At 39.1% G+C, this 25185-nt stretch overlaps 1 protein-coding gene and 1 long non-coding RNA gene across 3 annotated transcripts in view; one reads left to right on the forward strand and one right to left on the reverse strand.

Annotated features, from left to right (window-relative positions):
* The first annotated feature begins 1606 nt into the window (after positions 1–1606).
* The window catches only part of LOC111345162 (4-hydroxyphenylpyruvate dioxygenase-like), a 55029-nt gene continuing 31450 nt past the window's right edge, over positions 1607–25185 (forward strand). Inside the window, exon 1 of the mRNA XM_088742169.1 lies at positions 1607–1677. The gene's annotated coding sequence lies outside the window, so the exon portion shown is untranslated. The remainder of the gene's footprint in view (positions 1678–25185) is intronic.
* LOC148717925 (uncharacterized) lies at positions 6410–15720 on the reverse strand. 2 transcript variants are annotated; one of them, XR_015994394.1, is made up of 3 exons: positions 15635–15720; positions 11848–12274; positions 6410–7782 (listed from the first exon to the last, which is right to left on the reverse strand). It is a non-coding gene; the product is annotated as an uncharacterized LOC148717925 (long non-coding RNA). The 2 variants fall into 2 exon arrangements; XR_015994393.1 differs by lacking the exon at positions 15635–15720 and having other exon boundaries at positions 11848–12645.

Genomic DNA, 25185 nt, shown 5'->3' on the forward strand with positions numbered 1-25185 from the left:
CTGGCCTTGTGAGACACAGTCATATAATAACATCAAATAGTTTTGCGCAATGCTCAGTCTAAAAGTTAAAATACAGATTCTTCAGATAATTAAAGCAAAGCAGTGCAAGGGCATTGCGTACCATTTAGCTCCTAACTTCCCATTAATGTTTTCTTCTTGACCTCCCCCCCCCCCCCTTACTCCTTTTTTTTGTCCTGTTGATATTGTTGTGGCGCGGTGGAGGTAAAAAAAAAAAAAAAGAGTAAGCTAAAATCCAGACCCGTATGCGGTTGATCTTTTCTTCAAGTTGTTCAAGCACTCGTTTGTGCATTATTACAGCATCTCAAACATTCCCAGTGCATTTAGTCAGGCGATGGTATCCTCTCTAAGATCGTTCGTTATCGCGAGGCACAGAGAGAAAAACACGCAGCAAACAGCGATGGACAAATACATTCCCCAGTATATGGAAGTGGCAAGGGAATACTAAACACCATGGGAAGCTTTCCGATTTGGACACTTCTGAGTAAGGGCTTTTCTAATGTGTTCTAAATCAAACATAACTTGATAATGGGCGTCTAAGAACAGGACTCATGACACAAGCAGCAAACCTGTAAAAAGACCCACGTTGACGGCTCGGCGTTGAACTTTGCACAGACCTCTCATCCACTCCTGCGACTGATATCTGAAGTAATGCAAGACCAGGATGTACGATGAAAAGCCACTTATCCATAGCGATGTGCGTAGTATTTTGGACCCAAGAACGTATGTGAACCGCTCCATTACCCAAGCGTTACTCGCAATTTATCCCAAGCCAGTACAATGTCTCGGTCAGTAAAACTGAATGCGAAAGCAGCTGAGTGATCACAAGCGGGAGTCAGCTAAAGCAGCCGTTTGCTTAACAGTTGTATTTGCTTATGTCGCTCGCGCGCTTCCCCGACCCCGCTAGTCCTCATGCCCCACACAATGAGAGCCTGGAAGAGAGTAATTTTGCTCATTCGTTACCGCTCCAAACACGCTACCGATTCTGACCCCAGATCAAAATGTGTCAATTTTGCACCTAACTTAATTGAGTCCCGAACTTTTTTATTTACATATTTACACTACTGGAAAGATTCCATGGCTCTGAACCGTTTAAAAGCCAAATCTCAAAACAGAGAGTATGACTAATCTCAATCGTTGCTTTTACAGGTTGTGGAATCTGTATCATCTGTATCATTTCATCAAATCTGAAATGAAAACCTATGGAATCGTATCCAAACGAAGATAAAAAAGAGTGGATGTATCAATTCGTCATGTGATAGGTGCAAAAAAAAGACACTGTCTTGACCATTTTTTCGATTGAACTTGGCCTTGATAAAAGACAGGCCATAGGCCGAACTAACTCAAATTGATTTCTTTTCCTTTTTTCCTTTTCTTTCTTTTTTCGTTTTTGCATTTTGTCTTTTTTTCCCAAGATGCTGACAAACTAGGCGTGGGCCTGACCTTTTGATGCCCATATTTGGAGTTTGAGGGAAAAGACTGGGTTATACTTTAATCAGATTGCAACGTGAGCTGAGGACGGACGGAGAACCGTGAAAAATCGCGAGTAAAATGGCATGTGATGATTTCGTGTTTCACGATCTAGTCGTTTTTTAGTGAAAAAATGTTAACTCATTCTTTTTCTCTTCACAGACTACTTATACTGACAAAGGAGAGAAGGTAAGCTCGAAGCAGCCATAAATAGATGTTGTAATCGTAATTGTGTTTCATTAGCTTGATCTTTCTAAACGTTTCGTTCAAAACTTTTACATGTCTTTATCTTAAATTAAACAAATAGGAATCTTTATTCGAATGTAAACATATATCTCTCTATTTTCAGCCAGAGGTTGGGTCTTTTGTGGCTTTTGATCACATCACATTTTGGGTCGGAAATGCTAAGCAGGTTAGTAAAAAATATAATTATCATCTGCCTCGAGGGGCCACGAGTGTATTTTAACTGCAAAGAAAAAACTTTGAAAAATAAATAGATTTGCATAAGTGCTGTACAAAATGGAGCAAATAAGGTCGTTTATGGTCATGAACAACGCTTCACGGTCGTGCATACGGCTCTATGAGAAGTCAAATTCAAGAAGACAGATGAAAAGCAGCTACTGTAGTTATTTGAGGAAACGGTTGGAAATTGAGTTAGGTCGAGTCAGGCAACAAAACATGTGGATCAAGGAGGCTCATTTTGTACATTATGACCTCTAGCCAAATATTTTCCTATCCTGCCCTTCCACTCATACAATAAGTAAGCGTATGTAACCTAGAATAACAACTTTTTGATGGTTAGTTATTTTATAGTCTAAGGTTGATCATTATTACATTTAGAGTTATAGATTTGATGCTATGAGAGTTGGGAGCGAGCAGTGGAAAAGTTTTATTTTGATCAAGTGTTTTCTCTCTGACTGAGAAAAAATTGGAATTGGCTGAGGTTGTAATACTCACAGGGACTCAAACTTCTTGTTTATTCCAGGCTCTTCACAAATTTTTACTTTTAAATTATTTAAGTGCAGACTAATTCTATGGTAGATATGTGATCATAAATTAAGTAAGTTTTTCTATTTACACGAGGATCTGGGAAGCATAGAACATTCAATTTGGGGATTCCATATGCTAATCTTGTAGCATTAGCACAGGCTCAGGAATCTGGGGAGAGCACAGTCTTATTATGATGGTGAATCAATTGTTGAATATGACAGATTGATTGGGGAGGACTATTGAGGGAATGAAGTTTAATTTTGTATCAGATGTGTACTTTGGAAGAGCCCATAATTCAGAATTTCAATACTGATGATTCCCTCATAAGAACTTATTTTTTTTAAGTAGTAGGATTTAAACATCAAGTTTTTCTTACAACCTTGGACTTGACCCAGTAAAGTAAGCAGTGATATTCTCCATGTGCATTGAGGGGTTCACCATAGTTTCACTATGATTGTTATCATTCATACTTAAATTTAAATTATCAAAACACTGTAATTTGTGGATAGAAAGACTACCAGGATAAGAAATAAATCAGAGTGCAATAAGAAAACTACCTCTAGATTTCTAATGAATATCTTGAATGGTTAATTTTCAGCTTGATTTCTAAGATTTTAGGAATGGATTTGTTAATAATAGATTTTTGCTGGCTGAGTATTTGACTCTGGCAGGATACCTTGTGCAATATGTTATAAGTTATTGTATTTAGAAAAATCTGGTAACATTGAAGAAGAGCTCCCCAAAATATCTGTCGGCCAACTGTCGACCAACAGATGACCAACAGCTCACTGACAGTTCACCGACAGTTGGCCGACATAATGAAAACAAATTCAGAAACGAGTAAATAGACTGTCATCTTGATAAGTTTGAACTTTTACAATAAATAAAGATTGTTATTGTCATGGCGAAAACGCCAGGACAATATCTTGGCCGTAAAAGCCATTGTTGAAAAGCCCACTTTTTTAAAATTTGCGTTTTTTGTAAAGTATTTTCGTCAGCGGCTCTTGTATTTAGTTAATATGGGCCTTCATGCCGCGATAATACGACTGAGCCCGCTGATACACGCGGGAGAGTAGCGGTGTAAGTGGTGAGTAGCCTCTGTGACCCCCCCTTTGAAAAATCCTGGCCACGCCCCTGATTGTTAACGATGTATCTTCTCTTCAGGCAATTAAAACTAAAGGGACTTCGACTGAATATCGTAAATTCTGAGCTAAGGACATTCCAACCATTAATAAGATCGAAAAAATATATCTTTAGAAGCCAGTGAGTTCTCAAAGTGAAGGCGCGAGGAAAGCGCGGGAAAACGCGACTGACCAAGTCGTGATTGGTGTCTGTGTTGCTTCTGATTGGTTGAGAGGATGGCATGAGGTTTCTAAACCAATCACAGAGCGAAACATAGCAAACGCAATGCAATCCAGGATCACATTCGAATATCGATGGAAAACTGCTCTATGAAGAGCTCCTCGTTGTAGGAAAACTTTCTTCTGGCCCTCAATCGTCTTCCCTTCTTACAATCATAGAATGGCCAGAAAGTTGCCAACATTGAAGTTGCAAGCTGTTGTTGGTTTATCAGATTGATAACTTCAATTTTTCAGGTGAATATGTAACAGGGTGAATTGTTTTTATTCTTGTTTTCTCTTCTTGTTGTGCAGGGCTTTGGAGCTGGAAACTTCAAGTCGCTTTTTGAAAGAATTGAGCTGGATCAAGAGCGGAGAGGAAACCTTTACTAGGCTCTTATATCATACCTGGCTATTTCTTAGCTCTTAAATCGCATTAATCATACGAAACAAACCTCTGCATAGAAGGTAGTCAAATCACATGAGCTATATTTTTCAAAAGAAACAACACCTTCATCATAAGATAGCCATCTTAGTGCGGGGAAAGGCTGGAGATTAAACTTGTGTCGGCTAAAGGAATAACTGAGTTTGGTTGGGTTTCGGATGACTTTCGCACCTTTTTAGAGGGACGTGCGCACATTTTAGAAGGATGTGAATAATTACTAGTTTGCGCTGGCATGTTCAAAGGATATGCAATTCTTAAAAAAAGACGGCATTTTGTCAACAACATGTCATTAAATTTTAAGACTTGAATTATTGTATCAATAGGGAGTTAAAGTAAGTTTTTGGGTGAAAAGTTAACTTTATGTAGGACTGAGTTTTCGTAACTTAAATACCTCGGAGGTTTTTGTTATTGTGCTGTAGAATAGTAAACGTCAATCGTACGACTAAACTCATGTTTACCGCAATGGAAGGTCTTTTGGATGAATTATATGGACACGGTAGACAGTTTGGGATCATGAGAAATCAAAGCAATTCTATCTGGTGTCGGGGAGGAGTTTGCGGGGAGGGGGACTGATTTTTAGCGGAAACCATTGGCTATTTGATGCTCTGATTTAACGTACTTTGCTCAAACTCTTTTCTACGTTAGCTTATAGAAACTTAAGATGCAAATTGTTTTTATTCTTTATTTTGGAACCAAACCATGCAATTATAATCTCCTAAAATAATTCTCAGCTACTGTTTATTACGCTTTCAACTGCAGTTTCAACTTTTCAGCGTGGACATCTCTCTTTTCTTCAAACTTGAAATTAACGCAGGTAAAAGAACTCAAAGCTTTCTTTCCGTGTGCGTTTGTTTGTTCGTTCTTTGTTTTTTAAAGGGAAAGTATGGTCTAGAAAAAGTTTACTTAGATCAAAAGTTCCTTGCTTGAATTGTCCTAACTGGCTATTCATTTGAGCTAAAGGCGTTTTAGTTGCGAACAATTACGTTCCAAAAATCGGCATTTTCAAATTGAAATCCGCCATCTTTGTTATAACGTAGCAATAGTCAAACCTGCTAAATTATGTAAATTATATCTCTTGCCGAAGTGGATGTAAACAAGGAAAAGTGCGGCGATGGGGGCGCCAACTATTGAATTCTCTACTTGGATTTTAATCTAGCGAGAGGATATAGTACATCCATTTATGTTTCAAACGAAACATAGCTCGTCTTCAGGGGAAGGAGATACTTATGCTGGGGAGAAAGACAGAGAGAAAGTCAAGAAAATGAATTTATAAGAAGAGACGTCGACCTGCTCAGTCGCTCACGTCTTGGAAATCGCGAGTGGTTCTCTTGCGGCAACTGTCAAGAGAAACCTACGGAAAACGAGAGTGTATCCTCTTAAGAATTAAATGTACTAGGACACCGACTCAATTCGAAAGGCAAAGGTTTTTTCCTCAAACAAATCCTAGCTGTGGAGTGATAGTTACTTTGCTGAAGAAGACCGCACGGATTCATTTTACACTGCTACCTCGGAATGAGACGAACTATTTTTGCAGTTACAGGAACCCAGCTTCGGTGTATAACGGAACACGAGCCATTTGGAACTAAGATCAGCCCCAGTTGGCATATAACACGTTAGAAATGATAGACTTGAAGATCATTCTTCGTATGTGTGAACACTGACAAAATTTATTACAAACACTTAGCTGCCAAAATTAACGCTGACGAAAGGCAGAAATTAATTGTTACGAATTAAATTTTGTTTGAGCATTTACCTTTAATTTTCAAAGTTGTTTTTCATCTTTATTGCTTAGAACTAGCTTCGACGCGATATTTTTCGTTCTAAAATGTTCGAAATGTCGCGACTTGTGAGAAGTACAGCTTTGTTATTTTCGACGCGCGCCGGAAAATCGCCTCTGTCATACAGTGTTTACATTAGAAATTACCTCAATATAATTGAAGTTAAAGTGAAACTTTCGATTTCTTTTGAAAGCATAAGCACTGCATAATTACGTCAATTAGTTGGTTCGAAGACATAAATATTTTCATATTATTTTTATCTTGTCCAATCGATATGATATAGTGAAATATGGGAGCCTGCCTGACGAAGGATAATTAACAATTATTCCATGAGCGCGCATTGGATATGAAAAAAAAGCTCCCCCAAGATGTTAGACAAATCTTCTCGACTTTATTTTGTAAGAAGAAACCGGATGTTACAATGTACATATATTAGATTATGGTATATTGGCTCATATACCATAATGGCTGAGCCAATAAAAAGTCTTGAATTGCGTTATCCAATGATCCAGTTTTTAATAATTTTTATTAGTCGCAAACGTGTTTGTCTAGACCTTGATAATTTGCTAGCGATGTATTAAATGTCATGTAGTTTTTACTCCGCAGAAGAATGTGACTGTTGGTGTAAAGAAAATTTACTCGATGGACTCATATCAGACTTAGGAAAGACAAGATATATTTGTACATCGCTTGGAAAAGCGCACGATGTTGTAAATCGGCTTTGGTCAAGGGTGGCAACTGAAAATTTACCACACACGGTTTACCACCATTACGAGCTTCATTTTAGTCGCTTACAATAAAATGGTTTGAAAAAAACTCGTAGAATAAATAACTGAGAGCTGTGTTGAATATGGAAAACGTAAGCATAGCTTTCAGTTCGAAGCGAAGGTCAACAAGGAAACCTTACATGCCTGTATATCTCGCTGGAAGTCTTCGTTCTGGAAGTTCTGAGGTTTTACAGGGTTCGGCAAGCCGTCGTCGCGGGTCATTTTTGCCGGCTAACTTTTCTTTAATATTTCACTTTACGGTAGCTTGTAGAGGCTTACACCTTTCCTTTTGAATTTTAGTATGTATTTTGACATTCAACAACAGGACAGTTTACTTCATTTTCACTATTGGGAGTATTAGAAATTGTTTTCACAAAAGGTCAAACTAGTCAACAAGGACAAAGTACCGAACTAAGTTTGACTATTGCTACGTCACAATGACGTAATATCCAAGCGCTCTTGTTGCTAAGACAAAACAAACTAGATAAAATGGCAGTTATTTCGAACTCCTGAGGGAAAAGTCTTCTAATTGAGATAAACTTTTTCTAGACCGCACTTTCCTTTTAAGCCTATACATCCTCTGGGATTTCACTGTAGCCAAAGAGAGCAGAGCTGAGCTCAGGTAAATCTGAACTAAACAGAATTTTACGACTTGACTTTAACGACCCTGTTCATCACAGGGGCTTGCGTACATTGTTTCCTTTTAACCCGTGACTCAAGAACTGATCACATATAGCTTGCCGGTTGAAATATGTTAATATCACCTGGAACCCTCAAAGGAAAATCTATGACAGCTTCCAGGGTAAATTACAGCTTAGACGTTGGGTGCTGAAAGGTTAGGTATATGTATACTTGGTTTTAGCTGGAGCCTCCAGCTCTACCTTAACAGTGTTACTGTTTTCAGCGATGAGTCGCACTCCAAGATACGAGAGAAACCCTGCTACACTGTTACTGAAGGTGCGCATGATTTTTTGAACCTGGAGTAAAGAAAAAAAATAAACTTCATATGCGTAATGTAAAAGAACTGCTACAAGAAAGCAGGCGGCTATCCTACCCTTGGAACCCTCAAAGTGACTAGCTCTTTGTAGTATTATTGCTGAATCAAACTTAAAGAATTGGAGAATATATATATATCTTATTAGACGTTTTGTTGTGTAGTATCGCTGAGTATTTTTAACGAGTTTTGCCGTATTTTGAAGAGCCCGTAGGGCAAGTCAAGACACAAATAACGAGTAAAAGTGCTCAGCGGTACGACACACCCAAACGTCTAATATGTTTTTTTATTATCGAATACGCCAAATTGTTATTTCAGTACAGGCGAATTTTGCGGATATTTATTTACCGTGAGTGCATGAGAGAAGTATGCGAAGCAGAACGGAATTCGCGCGTTGTGGTGTTGCTGTTTCTATATTCTTCAATAAATGATGAAACTTCATGGTCGTCTAACTGCTATTCTTCGTTGGATTTATCAAATAAACTGGTATCAATATTCGCCAGCCAATCCGACCCCTCGTTGTCAGAAAAATGGTTTAAATTGTCTGCCATTTTTTTTTTTGCAACTTCAATCCCATCCGTCGCTTCCGCGATGCGAAAAAGCCTGTCTAACTGGCTCTCTAGAGTACAAATACCGCATGATGTTTGTGCTCGCCTATGGCGTGTTTTGTACTCTACGGAGTGTAGTTGGATAATAAAGGAAAGTATTACCTTTCAGAATATCTCTTGACTACTGCACAAATAATCGTTGTCAGTAGCACAGAAAATGTACAGAGGTCAGTATATAGAATATGCATGCATTAGGGTGGAAAGGGTTTCTAAACATCTAACGATTTACTGTGTAGTACTAAATTATGTAGGAAACAGGTGACGGAGTCGGAGATAAATAAACTTACAGCTAATGGGTGTTGTTTTGATGTAACGCTTAATCCTATAAACTAATTTAAAGGAAACGTGCAACAGCTGAACGGGGGAATTACACGTTTAATCTCAGTAAGGAAAGAATCGTTAAGAGGTCAGTCCATTCATAAGGTCTCTCCTACAAGTCTGGTGGCTTTATATGTAGACAGATGACTGTAAAATCTCAAGGGTCATTGAGCATCCATGCGATCATGCATCGTTTCAAAATGACCTAAATAACCTGGTTTCTTGGAGTCGACTAAATCATCTGAGCTTCAATACCAAGAAATGCAAGTTAATGCGGATTACCAGGAATCGCTCCTCTATTCTTGCTGCTCTACAACTGGGTGGTACCACCCTTGACGTTACAGCTGAATTTTCAGATCTTGGCTTGCTAACTAACCAAAAGCTGTCCTGGAACTCTCACATAGATAAGATTCCCAGTAAGGCGAACAGAGTTCTTGATTTCATAAGAAGGAATTGCAGAGATTTGAAGGATGTTTCAACACTAAGAACTCTATATTGCGCTCTGGTTAGGTCACAGCTGGAATACGGGTATGTTTTTTGGTCACCTTTCACTGCGAAGTATTACTAAATTGGAAAGAATACAGCGTCGTGCAACAAAGCTCATTCTGAAATCTGATGACGACTATGAAGTTCGTATCTCTAAACTTATTTTACTGTCTCTAGAGCATAGACGATTTCTTTTTGATGTACTTTTTTTTATAAAGCTTTCAACGGATACATTAATTTAGACATTTCTACATATAACCTTCCAAATTTTGATTATGTTGTCACCTCTAAGCTCTCTAATATCTATGGTTCTGTTAATGAGATCGAAAAGCTGTTGAAGAATTTAAATGCTTACAAGTCCCCTGGGCCTGACGGTTTGTCGCCGCGCATCTTGGGGGAATGTGTATCGGCTCTTATCGGCTCTATATGTGCATTAATCAATAAGTCCTTCGCTGTTGGCCAATTACCTAGCAAGTGGAAATGCGCCGATATAACACCTTTGTTCAAAAAGGACAGTAAAAACTGCAGAAACATTTACTGTCAGATTTCACTAACATCGATTGTGTGTAAACTAGCAGAACAAATAGTAAAACACCGTATTATGGAGTTTTGGGGTGAGGCCAATATTTTCAATCCGAATCAATTTGCGTACATGAAAGGTCGCTCTTAGGTTACACAGCTGTTATCCTGTTTTAACGACTGGGCAAAATCTCGTAACAAGAGAAATCCTACGGATGTACTTCTGTTAGACTCCTCCAAAGCGTTTGACAGTGTTCCACACAGACGTCTGCTTCATAAATTAGAAAGACACGGTATTGACGGCCCTCTTCTCAATTGGTTTCAAAGCTTCAGTTTTAATTGGTCGGTCGCAACGTGTTGTTTTGCGCAGCAGCTATTCGTCATGGACTCAGGTAAAATCAGGCGTACCTCAGGGAACAATTTTAGGGACCATCTTGTTCATAATGTACGTCACGATATATCAACTGGAGTTTCTTCCGCTGTGAAATTGTACGCAGACGACACTAAACTCTGTAGGGAGATAGTGAACATTCCTGAGGATACGCATGTGCTACAATCTGACTTGTTTCGAGTCACTGAATGGTGTAAAACCTGGCAGTTGAAATTTAATCGAGATAAATGTGAAACAATGAGAATAACGCACAAACAAGATAAGTCGAAAGGGAGCTATACACTTGATCCAAACGGTGAAATTCTAAAGAGTGCAAAAAATATCAAATATCTCGGTATTACAATATCGTTCGATCTATCATGGAGTGATCATATTCACGAGGTGGTCAACAAAGCCAACAAAGTCCTTTGGGTAGTTAAGCGCGTGCTTGGGTCTAATAGCGTAAATGAATTCTCTTTGCTATACAAATCTTTAGTAAGGCCGATACTAGAGTATGCGGTTCCAGTGTGGTAAAAGACATTGTTTTGCTGGAAAAAGTCCAGAGAAGAGCGTCGAGACAGGCTCTTAGCCAAAAGAGAGGCGAAATGGACTACGAGGAGCGTTGCTCCATTTTAGAGTGGTCGCCATTAAAGAATCGAAGACTATATTTTTCTCTGATCGAATGTTATAAAGAGTGTAAATAGAATGATCTAGTATCACTGTAATAATCTGTTTTAAGCTGTCACATTTGTTAGTGGTAGTGTCTTACCGCGAGTGTATATGAGTCCCACGAACTGAGTAAAGTTGAGGAATAAAATGACTAGAACGAGTAAGTAAATGTGAAAAATAAATTATATTACTTGAAAAAAGAGGAGGAGGAATGAGGAGGAGGAGGAAGGAGGAGGAGGAGGAGGAAAGAGGAAGAGGGGGAGGAAGAGGAGGAGCAAGGAGGAAGAGGAATGAGGAGGAGGAAAAAGGAGGAGGAATGAGGAGGAGGAATGAGGAGGAGGAGGAATGAGGAGGAGGAAAAAGGAGGAGGAATGAGGAGGAGGAATGAGGAGGAAGAGGAATGAGGAGGAGGAAAAAGGAGGAGGAATGAGGAGGAGGAATGAGGAGGAGGAGGAATGAGGAGGAGGAGGAAAGAAGAGGAAATAGGAGGAGAAAAAAGGGGAGGAATGAGGAGGAGGAATGAGGAGGAGGAATGAGGAGGAGGAGGAAGGAAGAGGAAATAGGAGGAGAAAAGAGGGGAGGAATGAGGAGGAGGAATGAGGAGGAGGAGTAAGGAGGAGGAAAGAGGAGGAGGAAAGAAGAGGAGGAGGAAGAAGAATAGAAAATATGCGATCCCACATGAATGAGATGGACAGTTCCATTTCGTTTATAAGAAAAATAAACATTTAGTTCTATATGAGCGGGCATTTTGAATTGTTATAATTAATATTTCAAAGTGCGTGGTCTTTTAAAGTTTGTTAGACATAACGGAGAAGGATGTATACAATATGATAAAACTCGAAGTCATTTTGCCTTACAAAAGCCTCTTTACCTAGGGCCGATACAAATGTACATAAACAGTGATCCTAATTGCATCACTGCACCCTAGCTAAAAACTACAACAACAACAAAATTGAAATAGCCAGGAACTTTACACCAGTCTTCTCGTATAAATCCAAATCAAACAAGAAAATTGACATCGGTCCAGATGAATGAAGTATTAAATACCACTAATACTCAATTAAGAAGAAATACCCACCAAAAGCTTGTGTTGACTATTACAGTGAACTTGGGAAGGCAAAACCTCTCGTAATCTAGCATGGTTACGGCTTCAAATTGACAGAGAAGCAGCACGTATTCTTAAATAATAGATGGCTGTTCCTGTGATGTTTCAGTTCCCGAGCTTTCAGCCTGAATTTTTTAAAATACACGCTGATCTTGACGAGCGTAAGAGTGCTGTTCCTCACCCAAGTCATCGTCTAGTTCGAGGTCGACCTCGCCAAAAGAGAGCATTTCATCGCTTCTGTCTTCATCCAAAGGGGTTGCCGCTGATCTTTTTTTCGAACTTTTTTCCACACCTTCGACTTGTCTTTGGATTTTAACTTTGAAAAATTACAAAGTCTCCTGCCATTGAAATATGTACACAGGATCGAAGCGCTTCCCGTCCGCCATATTGGTACTGTGGACTTAATCAAATGATGAAGATACCAAAAAAAATCATAATTGAATTGATTGATCCAAAGCGCAGTAGAGTGTTATTAAAAACAATATTATAAACCGTACGTTTCAACCTGCTACCTGCACGTCAGTTGCGCATGTTACCACTGGAAGACGCAGCAGCCTTAATGCATATGGTTACTAATGCGCTTTATCAATCAAGTCAACTGTAGGTATATACTTTATGTAAGGCTACACTTATGTCACATCCTGCCGCCCCCGAACACATGCGTAGTCCATGGTTATTCTGCGTGGTTCTGTCCACACATTTTGACCTGAATAATACCTCCTAAAACACCACACAAGTACATACGGGTAACATACGAATAACATACGAGTAACATACTGGTACACACGAGTAAAACAAAAATACGAAAAAATAGGAGTAAATTTAAAACGAGTAAATTTTTATGCAAAGTAACGACAACTTAACTAAAACACAACATGTGAGAGCAAAAGATATTTGATATTTACTCGTCCTGCATTACTTCCCCGACTGAGGAAAGATTGCGTTACAATAACAAAGATCCTTGAGTATTAAACTGGTGGTCTGGGGTCATGCCACTGTTAGTTACATCTACATAACAGTTCCTTTCTCAACTGTGTCATCTGTCGTATATGAGAACGATCCTTCGCAGTAAAGCACTATTTGAGCAATAGTGAAAATCAGACCTGAAAAAAAATTTCAGGCCTGTACGGGACTCGAACCACTGACCTCTGCGATACTAGTGCAGCGCTCTACCAATTGAGCTAACAAGCCAACTGGGAGCAGGCCATCAAATTAATTCGATATAAACCCGTGGATGATAAATCAAACAACAACAAACATATGAAACATATGTGTGAACTGCGGTTATGAGACGTATATGAGAACGATCCTTCGCAGTAAAGCACTATTTGAGCAATAGTGAAAATCAGACCTGAAAAAAATTTCAGGCCTGTACGGGACTCGAACCACTGACCTCTGCGATACTTGTGCAGCGCTCTACCAATTGAGCTAACAAGCCAACTGGGAGCAGGCCATCAAATTAATTCGATATAAACCCGTGGATGATAAATCAAACAACAACAAACATATGAAACATATGTGTGAACTGCGGTTATGAGACGTATATGAGAACGATCCTTCGCAGTAAAGCACTATTTGAGCAATAGTGAAAATCAGACCTGAAAAAAAATTTCAGGCCTGTACGGGACTCGAACCACTGACCTCTGCGATACTAGTGCAGCGCTCTACCAATTGAGCTAACAAGCCAACTGGGAGCAGGCCATCAAATTAATTCGATATAAACCCGTGGATGATAAATCAAACAACAACAAACATATGAAACATATGTGTGAACTGCGGTTATGAGACGTATATGAGAACGATCCTTCGCAGTAAAGCACTATTTGAGCAATAGTGAAAATCAGACCTGAAAAAAATTTCAGGCCTGTACGGGACTCGAACCACTGACCTCTGCGATACTAGTGCAGCGCTCTACCAATTGAGCTAACAAGCCAACTGGGAGCAGGCCATCAAATTAATTCTATATAAACCCGTGGATGATAAATCAAACAACAACAAACATATGAAACATATGTGTGAACTGCGGTTATGAGACGTATATGAGAACGATCCTTCGCAGTAAAGCACTATTTGAGCAATAGTGAAAATCAGACCTGAAAAATTTGAGGCCTTTTTCAGGTCTGATTTTCACTATTGCTCAAATAGTGCTTTACAAATTAACTGAGAAAATTAAGTGCAGAAAGCTTTGTCGCCGTGAAATAGACATTAAAATTTTTAACAATGACGCGAAGATAAACTCTGCTGAGTTTATGGTTTGTTGCGTTCCGGTCACGTTTACGTTGTTAAGTTTTGATTTTGTTCCTAAAATTGAAATGCATTCGATTTATAATAAAGTTTGAAAGTTTAATTAAAAGTCAGTTAAATGAAACTTATTTCTATCGACACTGCTGTGGCTCATTCGAACCGTTTTTTTTTATTCCGCCTATAACCCCCACCCCTCCCCCCCCCCCCATATAAGCTTCTCCATTTATAAGCCCATCCAAAACTAATTACGAAGTTATCTAAGCCCAGGGCTTATAACCGGAACTTTACGTTATTGAATTACGGCGCGCCCTGCTAAGGAATGTCAGAAAACCATAATTCCAAGAAATAAAAATAAGAAGAAGGAATAAGAACGAAGAAAACACCCTAGGGTATCAATTCATTACAAGGGAAACGTTCAAGATGAGAGTGCTGTGGAGACCCTTCAGACTTGGAACCTGTCTAAGAAATATCCTTTGTAAGGAAAAATGGCCTTAAAAGAAAGTAAAATATTGGAGTCGTTTGTACTCGGCATATATCTTGAACTGTATTTTTCCACGCAATTTACCTTGAATTTTTGCAATGTAATGGTTATGGAGTGAAAACAATGCTCTTCTGCTATGGCTATTCACTTTCTGCGAAATGTATTTATCATGGGTTATGTAACCCTTTCTTTGGGGTTTTACATGGCATATTGTTACAATTGCTTCATTAACGGCTGGCTCTATATATTATAGAGTTGTTGTCATTTAGTTTTTTAACGCGTCTTACGACTAGGAGTAATCAGTTTTTCTTAGACGTAGCTTTTGCATGCTGCTATCTGAACGTTTTAGCTTGTTTACGGAATCAACGTCACTCAAACACAGTTAAGATTGTTTTTTTGGGTGGTTCTTCTTGCTGTGTCTTTTACATTTTGAGTTTTCATTCTGTTTGCTGTATCATTCCGATCCATTGTGTTGATGAAGGCGTAATGAAGAGGGTCGCATATGGCTAATGTTGACACACCTCAATTGTGGTCGCTTATTGAATGATAAATGTTTGTTTGAGTAGTGTAGTGAATTATAATATAAACTTCTAGGAGGAAAACAGTGCAACCGGTCGAACACTCAAGAAAAGTCCAAAACAACTGGAAAAATTCAGTTCTGATGAATGGGTGGCAGAATAGTCTCAAGAAGGTCTCAATGGGTTAAACCGTCAAAGAATAATTTATTTTACCATTTGGTGTCAACGAAACAGTTCGAACCAAGAGTTTTGGGCATTTTCCGAAGAGATTAGGGAAGGCGGTATTTTTTTTGTGAGCTGGTAATAAATGGCAGACATATAACATGCGCGCTCAAATGTGATGATCACTCAGATTAGGTAAAAGACAAGTGTCCCTGTTCACAGTACATGTCAGCAACACGTCAACGCTAAAATAGCTTTTGTAGATTACAGTATTATAGACATTTTTCCTCTAGTTCAGTTAGGATTGCCACCTAAAAACACAAGACCTACAGGTAATCTTAAACAATTTACTTACCTTTCAAAAAGTAAAAACATTCAGCATTCACTTTGTTGAATACAAAGTACTTTGATGATACTTTTACCTGCAAAAAAGGAAAAAGTATATCAATAATAAACAAATAATAACCCCGACAGATGGAACAAGAGTTGGGGATGTCTCCACAATATTTGTGATTGTGTTGTCACGTCATTTAAGAAAAAATGGACAAACCCACCAAATGCATGTAGCCAGTGATGTCAGCTATTGTGAAGTACTAAGATAATCGACAAGCAGTCCAAGTGAGGTTTCCCACTGGTGAGTTACAACTACGCACAGATTTCGGGCAGAGATGACAAATAACAAATAACAATTTTATCTCTCGTCGGTAAAGTAGGTGGTGGTTACCCAATCCCCCGAGCCTAATGGCTCGTGTTAAAATCGTTCGACAAATAAAATAAAGATTGTACATAAATATATGCACAAGTTCAATATATAATATTATAACATAACCAAAGTAAAGCGCGCGCTCTGATTGGTCATTTTAGCGTTCCCCATTTGCCCATGGGTGTACGCTGCTGACGTGAGCAAATGCAAAGACTATTTTTCCGCGCGCGCTTGTTTTTTCTGGTCGCGTAAGATTTGTTAAATAAACGGGAACTCTTTAGCTACAATGTATCAATGTTATGTTATAAAACAAATGGTAAACACCACAGCGTACACTATTGAGTTATGGATGCACTTGGGAGGTTTGCTAAGCACTCAAGAAGCTAGAGTCGCTCTCGGCTATCGCCTCGAGCGACTCTTACGCTTCTTTCGTGCTTAGCAACCTCCCGCGTGCATCCATAACTCAATAGTGTACGCTGTGGTGTTTACCATTTGTTAAAAAACGCAAAAATATCACCTAGCTCCCTACCCCTAATCCCAATCCTGAACCTCCTCTGAGACCCTACCAGCCTAATCACCTAACATTATAGCCCTGACCCCAAGCCTAATTACCAATTTGTAACCCTACCCCTACAATTGGTGTACTAATACCGCCTTATTACACTTACAGCCAAGCGTAGTTATGCAAGATAGGCCAGACTTAAATTCTGACAGAGTGGTTGCCGATTTAACTAAAGATGGTAACTGGTTCCAAGAATCAGAGATACTATATGAAAAAGAGCTATGAATATGGCTAGAGGTATTTACAGGCTGAGAAACATTAAGAGTAGAGGAGCGCTAATTGTAATGACAGACTGTATGTGTAAAAAAAAATTAGAAATATACTAAGCTCCCTGTAGCTTGTATGCCTTGAAAAACATGATTAGAGACGCAGTTAGACGTCTTTGGGTTAAGGTGTCCATACTAACAAGCCTGAGACACTCTTTGTACTCAGTAGATCTACGTAGATTAAGCACAGGTCTTAACGCGTAAAAATTACATTTTCCAGCTTATTTTTTCAGGAAAGTAAAGATCCCCAACAAAAGAGGGGAACAGTATTCCAAATGAGGTAACACATATGTTTTGTACAAAGAGATCATAATAGAGGTAGGTAAAAGACGCTTTATTCTGCGGAGAGAAGCGATTTTTGTGTATGCCCTTTTTAGCATAATTGTTACGTGATCTTTGAAGGAGAGTTTATTGTCCAGCGTAACGCCCAGCGTCTTTATAATCGGCTTTATGTCAATAGCTTGCTGCGGGTCCATAAATAATTCAAAATTGTAGGAGCTGTTACCAAGTATCATTGCCTGCGTTTTGGTACTATTGATTCCTAGGTGGTTGTGAGTGAACCATTCATTGAGCCTTGATATATCTGCATTAAGATTCAACTTCAGATTCATAGGGCAGACGCTAGACGAGTATTTGGTAGTGTCGTCCGCGTACAGACGTAGTGAAGAGGTAGCAACACAGTAATTAACGTCATTAATTAAAATGTTAAAAAGTAAAGGTCCTAACAAGCTACCGCAGCGCACGGGCAGGCAGTTCGAGTAGGACCAATTGCATCTAACACGTTGGAATCTGTCAGACAGATAAGACTGTATAAGCTCCAGAGCCTCCTTGCGCACTCCATATCCTTTAAGCTTAGAGAGTAGCAAATTGTAGCAAACTGAATCGAAGGCTTTGGAAAGGTCAATAGCCACTACCCCTATGCTTTCATTCTTGTCCAATGCCGCGCACCAGTCATCAGAGAGCTTCACGAGTGCAGTGCAGCACGAATGACCATGTAAAACGCCAGACATATTGTCCGAGAATAACTGGGAAAATGCATGGTGGAGTTGGTCAAACTTAGCGCGTACGAAAAGTTTAGGTACTGCGGAGAGAACACTGACTGGACGATAATTCGATTTTATCGTTACTTCGTCCTTTTTGTAAACTGGCGAGACATTACTAAGCTTTTACTGACGTGGCGATTGGCGACAGTCAAAACAGTAGCTGAAGAGCTTGGTAAAGGGTGAGGCATTGCCTGGTGCAGCAATCCTTAGAGATTTTACAGTTTGGTCCGCGGCAATTATCTCCTATTAACCATGTATAAGCAATTAGTTCTCATCTAACTGCGCTAAGGAGAGTACAAATATCGCGCGAATCAAATGCAAATATCGCGCGTTATTTGAACAGGTGGTTGTCAATAGACGATTTGGTGTGTAATATTGCTGAGTTTTTTTAACTTGACTGTATTTTGATTTGCTCTACGGGATTGTCAAAACTCGGTTTACAACCCCGGACATAACTGTTGAGACATTCATGCAATTTTCAATTTCCCGCCATGCAACAATCGTTTCCAAAAGGAAAAAACTTGCCTCCCCTCCCCACCCCTGGTACAATGTTGTTGGGGCTTAACAGCTCAAGCATGCATTTCTTGTGTTACCAAAAAACAGCATTGCAATAGGGGAGGGGGGAAACAATCTTAGAATTTGCGACCGTAAGCACTTTTAAATACAATGAATATATGAAGTTCATATATTTTGAACTGCGGTATTAGATACATATGATGCACGATCCTCGCAGTAGAGAGCGCTATTTATGCAATAACGAAAATCAGACCTGAAAAATATGAGGCCTGTACGGGATTAGAACCACTGACCTCTGCGATACTAGTGCAGAGTAGTTCAATGAATATATGAACTTCATATATTCATTGTATTTGATTTATCATCACGGGTTTATTACGAATCAACTTAACGGCCTGCTCCCAGTTGGCTTGTTAGCTCAATTGATAGAGCGCTGCACTAGTATCGCAGAGGTCAGTGGTTCTAATCCCGTAGAGGCCTGATTATTTTCAGGTCTGATTTTCGCTATTGCATAAATAGCACTCTCTACTGCGAGGATCGTGCATCATATGTAAGCATTTTTGTCAGGGTGAGTGCAAAAAATAGGTATTTTTGTAATGTGTCTCAACAGGTTTATTCCGAGGTTGTGACTCCGAAATAAAAAAAAAACTCAGCACCACTAGTGACACTAAAACGTCGAAGATTGATCCGACGTGTCAGGGGACGTTATATTCCCACAAAATTTGCTCGTTTTGGCGAACTATAGCATCTTATATTTGTTACTGGGAGAAGGCTGCTTGGTGCCATATTTTAGTCATCTGGAGTTAACGCCTTCAAGTGTAAAAACCAGTGATGTGGTTATTTTAAAGCAAATTACCGATGGGCTCCGTCCGTTTTTTCTGATTTATTATATCAGTTAGTATTTTTGTTTTCAATTATGCAAATCACATTCGCTAGAAAATTAAAAATTCAAGAAGACAACGAGCTGATTATCACACACAGATGGCTTACCATTTAAAGATAAAAGCTTCAGTTGCACTGTGATCAATCTTGTAACGAAGATCCAGCCGTTCTAAATGGATCAACTCTAAAGCCTGACGTTACCTGTAAAACAGAGTAAAATGTCTCAATTTTGCATGCTCAAATAGGTCATTGCTGATTTAATATAGACACGGTGTGACGCACGAAATAGACTTACTTACTTTCGTTAGTATTTTTGTCATTGATTATACAAATCACATCCCGAGTAGAAAATGAAAAGTTCACGAAGACATTCAGAGTTAATTGTCACGCGCAGACAGCTTACCGTTTTGAGAGAGAAACTTCAGTTGCACTGTGATCGTTTTTGTAAAGAAAATCCAACCGTTAAAAGCGATGGATATTGAAGCCTCACGTTCCCTTTAAAACAGAGTTAAATATTTTGTTTTTACATGCTCAATTCCATGCAGCTTTATCTATAAGCTTGACGTACGAAACCGATATCACTCATTCAACATAGAACACCTAATTATTCTGACTAAACTGCTGAGCAGCTCTCTATATCTTCCTCCCAGAGATTTAACTTTACTCATTCTTCCGTGACTATTGATTTTTATTTTCAATTTTACAAAGTCGGGTAAAAACCGAAGAGTTAAATCCTGGCTACCTCTTGTAAGACTAGAGAAATAAATTCTTTTTCGTTTTGAAATTTTGCGAAGTGAGTGTCATTCGTTCACCTTTAGTACATAATGAATCTTCTTAGGTAAAGAAACAATCGATGATAATCGATCAGTTCCTATTCAAATTAGACATAGCTATAAATTCCACCTCATACCCCTCCCATTTGAAAAATGCGGCCCACACTGTGGTCTGATAACCCCTTGTAAAATAGAGACAATTTTTGCATTTTTGCATACTCACCCGTGATAGACGTTTGAAGTACAAAATCAAAATGCATTCACTTTAATTTAAACATTTGATCATTCCGGCAAAATTGCTTAATAGCTCTTGATATCTTAGCTTCCTTTCAGAGAGAGAGAAAAGTCTATGAATTTCACTATTTCTTCCTCAAGTTTTCCCCTCGAAAATTTTGCATAAGCTTGGCTCAGACATTTGGCAGTTGACTTCATTAGTTGAGGTTACCTCAGAACAAATCGGACCATGTTCACTGTAGATGGTGTCAGTTGACCCCATCGGTCGATATATCGGCCGAACAGGGGTCGACACTCGGTCGAGATATTGACCGAGCGTCGATCAGTTGGGTGCTAGTATCGGTCAAGTATCGATCGAGTGCTGGTCGAGTGTCGGTCGAGTATCGGCCGATACCTTATCGATACTTTTCCGATAGTCTGCCGGTACCCTACTGATACTCGATCAAAACTCAGGCGATCTATTGTCGGTCAAGTCTCGGTCGATACGTCGGTCGTTAATTTCCCGACGATGATATCTTACGATATCTTACTTTTGAGCTTCGATATAACAGAGAACGTCGATTTTTATCACGTTTTATTATCAGGGGAATTTTCGGCTTGCTAGAACAAATTACTATCATTATGAAGATTATTGTTATTTTTATTATTATCATTATTATTGGCCAGTATTGACTAGGTTAGGCGTTTTTTCAGTTTGATTTCGCTGTTATAACATCAACTGAAAAAGAGTTGTGGTATTTGCCCGTTAAGAAAGGACTAAAAAATTAACCAAACCGTTGTGAGCCACCTTACAAGCGCTCGGGAAATTACAGTCTTACCCATTATTAATTATTTATCGGCGTAGAAACCGTCTACTGGAAAGAAGTTTCCTTTCTTCCTTGTACCTTTTTAATACCGCGCGGTACTCGGGTAAGGCAAACCGACAGTCTCGCTCAATACCCTCGCCATTGCAATGACGTTGTTAAACTTATCCTGGTCGAGTATTTTGAGCCCAAAAATCCCATTGAAGTCGCGAAGGGTGTTCCTATTTCATGGAATGGGTGTCTCTCTTCCCAGTGGACCAGACGAGGTTAATCGATAAGGCAACAAACTTCGGCACTCAATAAAGAAAAAAGGTTCCAGTACTACCCGTCAATAAATCAGTTTTTGTCCTTTTACGAGAAACACGGATAAAAATCATCGACTGCATATTCTACGGTTTTATTAAGTTATGTGAAATGTTCAATAGCTTGAAAATCTTGTAGCAAACTATAGAGGCATATTTTGTTATTATTTCAAAAACGTTTTTTCTATTTTATCGCTAATTTTGATGATGAAACATTCCACGACCTTTTGCAAAATTTTGTTGTACGTGCTTGAACGCTCAAATTCTTCATTCATCGGTATCGGTTCAGTATCAGCCGACATTCGACCTACATGTCGACCGAATGTCGACTACTGCTCGACTAACATTCGACCGATATGTCGACCGAGTGTCAACTGCTACTCGACTGACATATCTACCGAGCAACGACCGATAGTGCCGACCACCTACAAATAACGTTTTTTCCTTTATTTTCCCACTCGAAATATCTGCGTAAGCTTGGCTCGACAGCACCATGTTTGGCAGTTAACTAAGGATAGGTTAGAAGCCTACACTAAACAAATCAGCTTTACCCGCACCCGGATTATCAAGTGTGGGTTATTTGTCCTTAGCCGCATCATTAAAAACTGAAATTTTTGCGAATTCCGATAAATCAGTAAATCTTGACATCAGTACGAAAAACTAGTCGTGTTTAAGATATTTTTTTTATCTAAAGTTAGGTAAGAATACTAAGCTTTTAAAGTTTACAATTGTTTCATAAATTTTCGAATACAAGGGGAAACCCGAGTCATAAAATTTCATCACGACTCGGATGATAATTTTCGAGCAAATCACCAATCGACTCCGTCCATTTTTCATATCTATTACATAAGTTAGTTTTTTTTCCTCCTTTGAACATGCAAATCACACCAGCTGGAAAATGAAAACTTCACGAAGACAATTAGCTAATTAAACGGATAGTTTACCGTTTAAAGAAAGAAACTTCAGTTGCATGGTGATCGATCTTGTCATGAAAATCCAACCGTTTCAAAGAGATTAACACAGAAGCCTAACGTTTCTCATAAAACAGAGTAAGATGTTTTATCTTTAACAGTTTAAATCCATCATTTCTTAGAAAATTTTGACGCACAAAACCGAAATAGATAGCATTTTTTTTCTTCGATTTTCCAAATCGCACCGGCCAGAAAATGATCGTCACGCACAGATACCTTACCTATCAGGAAATATAAAATTGATCCCGAAATTTTGCAACTGTTCGGAGGATTGCCGATATTTATGGTCAGTGGCTCTAAGATACTTAAGCAATAGAATGCACTAGTCCGGGCTCTTTCACAACTATATAACGTGATTTCTGCGAGGAAAAGTTTTGATATAAATTATGAGTTGATGGATACCACTGTGACACTATTTGGGAAATGTCTTTGGTCTTTTGTAGTGTCGTGGCAAGAACTGAAAATAGAAAATCTTCGGGTCTACATAATTTGCTGATTTGAACGGTAAAATGATCGCTCTTCAAGGAAAAAAGAACTATTCTAAGCTTCATGATGCGCCGATCACATCTTTGGAAGGAAAACTTTTGTTTTACATAGCGCATAATCTTGCGATAATCGTGAGATGTTCATCGTCTTGTGCAGCCTTATTTAAGCGTCACGGCAAGAGCCTAAAAACATAATGTACTAGTGGCTCTAAGCCAGAGATCACAAAAGGAGAGAACTCAACTGTGTATCGAATGCGATTGTTGAAGTACTAAGATACTTTGATAATGAGCGCAAGCGCTGGGAAGCATCAGGTCTAGAGCGGAATTCTCTTGTTACACTCACTCACTCACTCACAACATCTCGACAACGTATGTGGCCTCGCCTCCTATGTGAGGCAGTAGCCACAAAAACCCAACTGTTATTTGAGGAATTTTTGACGATATGTACGTAAAATATGTTTAGGAGAACTTGCGGAATTCTCATCACTATCTGGTGGTTGCTCCGTGTTGACGCTCTCTAATCTAGCTGAATTGACAGCTTCTTAAGAAATGATTGTTGCTAGCCCTAGTTTCCAGAAAAAAAAATTCCCGACGGGCAGACATATCCCGCATTGCATATTTAGTTCAGGTTTATTCCCCCTCTCCCTCCTCTCCCCAGAGTAAGTTGATTGTTTTATAAGATAGGTCAAGGTCCCGCTTGTATCATGCATTTAATAACGATATTTCAGTCTTATTATTATTTAGATTGACACCTTTAATGATAATATCAGTGATGAGGTCACTGATATTATCAAGGCAAACTTTTGTTTCAAGCAAATCACACCAGCTAGAAAATGAAAAGTTCATGAAGATTCAATTATCCCGCAAACATAACTTACTTAGGACAAAGCTCAATTTGCACTGTGATCAATCTTGTGATGCAATTCCCGCCAATTAAAAGGAATACCGACACACTGAGGCCTGACCCTGTAAAACAGAGCCTGGTAAAACGTTCCATTTTTGCATGCTCATACATTATAAACGTTTCAAGTACAAAACCGAAATACACTCACTTACGTTGGAACATTTGATCATTTAGGGGAAATTGCTAAATAGCTCTCTATATACTCCTTTCAGAAACAAAAAAAAAGTATATGAATTTCATCATTTCTTCCTTGACTTTCCTACTCGAAAGATCTGCGTAAGCTTAGCTCAATAGCACGATGTTTAGCAGTTGACTAGGGATTAGTTAGAGGGTAACTCTAAACAAATCAACTTTACCCGCACCCGCGATACAAAATTTAACGGATACAGTATACTTTAAATTCTAAATGGAATTTGGAACTACTTAACCGACCTTGTTGATGGTGATTGTCTTTCCCTTTTAAGACAGTTGTTTTCAGTTTTTATCAAAGCGAGATATCGCAACTGTCTTTCACCAGGTCACTGTATCAAACAGAACAGGATGAAGGTGTTACTCCATTTTTACCTGACACTAACAAATTGAACTGTCTCGTTTGTTTTGAAACAGGCAATACTTACCACGACCTGTAGACGTGGGTGCTTTGCCTTCAAATTAAAGTAAAGCATTGCTGTTTGACCGTTTGGTATTTTTCCATCAAACTTCATCCATCACTCACATCAAACAGTTAATCGAATATGATCTTCTGCTTCTTCTTTTCACTTTCGCGACCATTCTACCTTTTCTCTTTGCCAGAAGTTCATTTTCCCTGAGAAAATTAAAACCTCAGATGCTATGGTTTTTTCAATTGAATCATCAAACCCACTTGATTACTTTTGGGTAGACTAGCTACGTTCAAAGCAGCTGTCAATGAGATGAAAGTATGGAGAATTACTGAGTTCATCTCGGAAGTAAAGGGGTCGAGAGCCCTGCGAAAGGGAACTGGAGACCTACCTTGAATTGGACGACCGGTGCTAATAAATACTAATGTGTTGGACATCTTCACCCAGTCCCTCAAAAACAACAGTGTAATCGTTTTTTGCGGGGGAGGTGGTTTTCTATCGGAACTAGTTCAGATTACGCCTTCAACTTGCCTTTGCTTAGGCAGGCCCTGTTTGTGCGGGTCTGAAATATTTTTAGCTGTCTGAAGGAGGTGGATGGCATTTTCACAGAGGGGTTTATTTTTAGACTATCTTTTCCCGGGAAATAGGTTACTTGAGCTCACGTAGTCACGAGTCATGTCATGAATTAACTACGCGCTAATCGTGATTGGTCGAAGGGCTTCCGTGGGGAATCCCATTTCATGGTAAATTCAAAATAAAGATAGACTTGTCGTGAAAACACCGTGACATAAACAAAGGGCAGTTGAATACTCCAAGTAATGGGCACCTGTCCACATTCGGTTATCACTTCTCCACCCAGGAGG

This window comes from Stylophora pistillata, chromosome 13 (genome assembly GCF_964205215.1).
Source record: "Stylophora pistillata chromosome 13, jaStyPist1.2, whole genome shotgun sequence".
Classification (NCBI taxonomy): Eukaryota; Metazoa; Cnidaria; class Anthozoa; order Scleractinia; family Pocilloporidae; genus Stylophora; species Stylophora pistillata.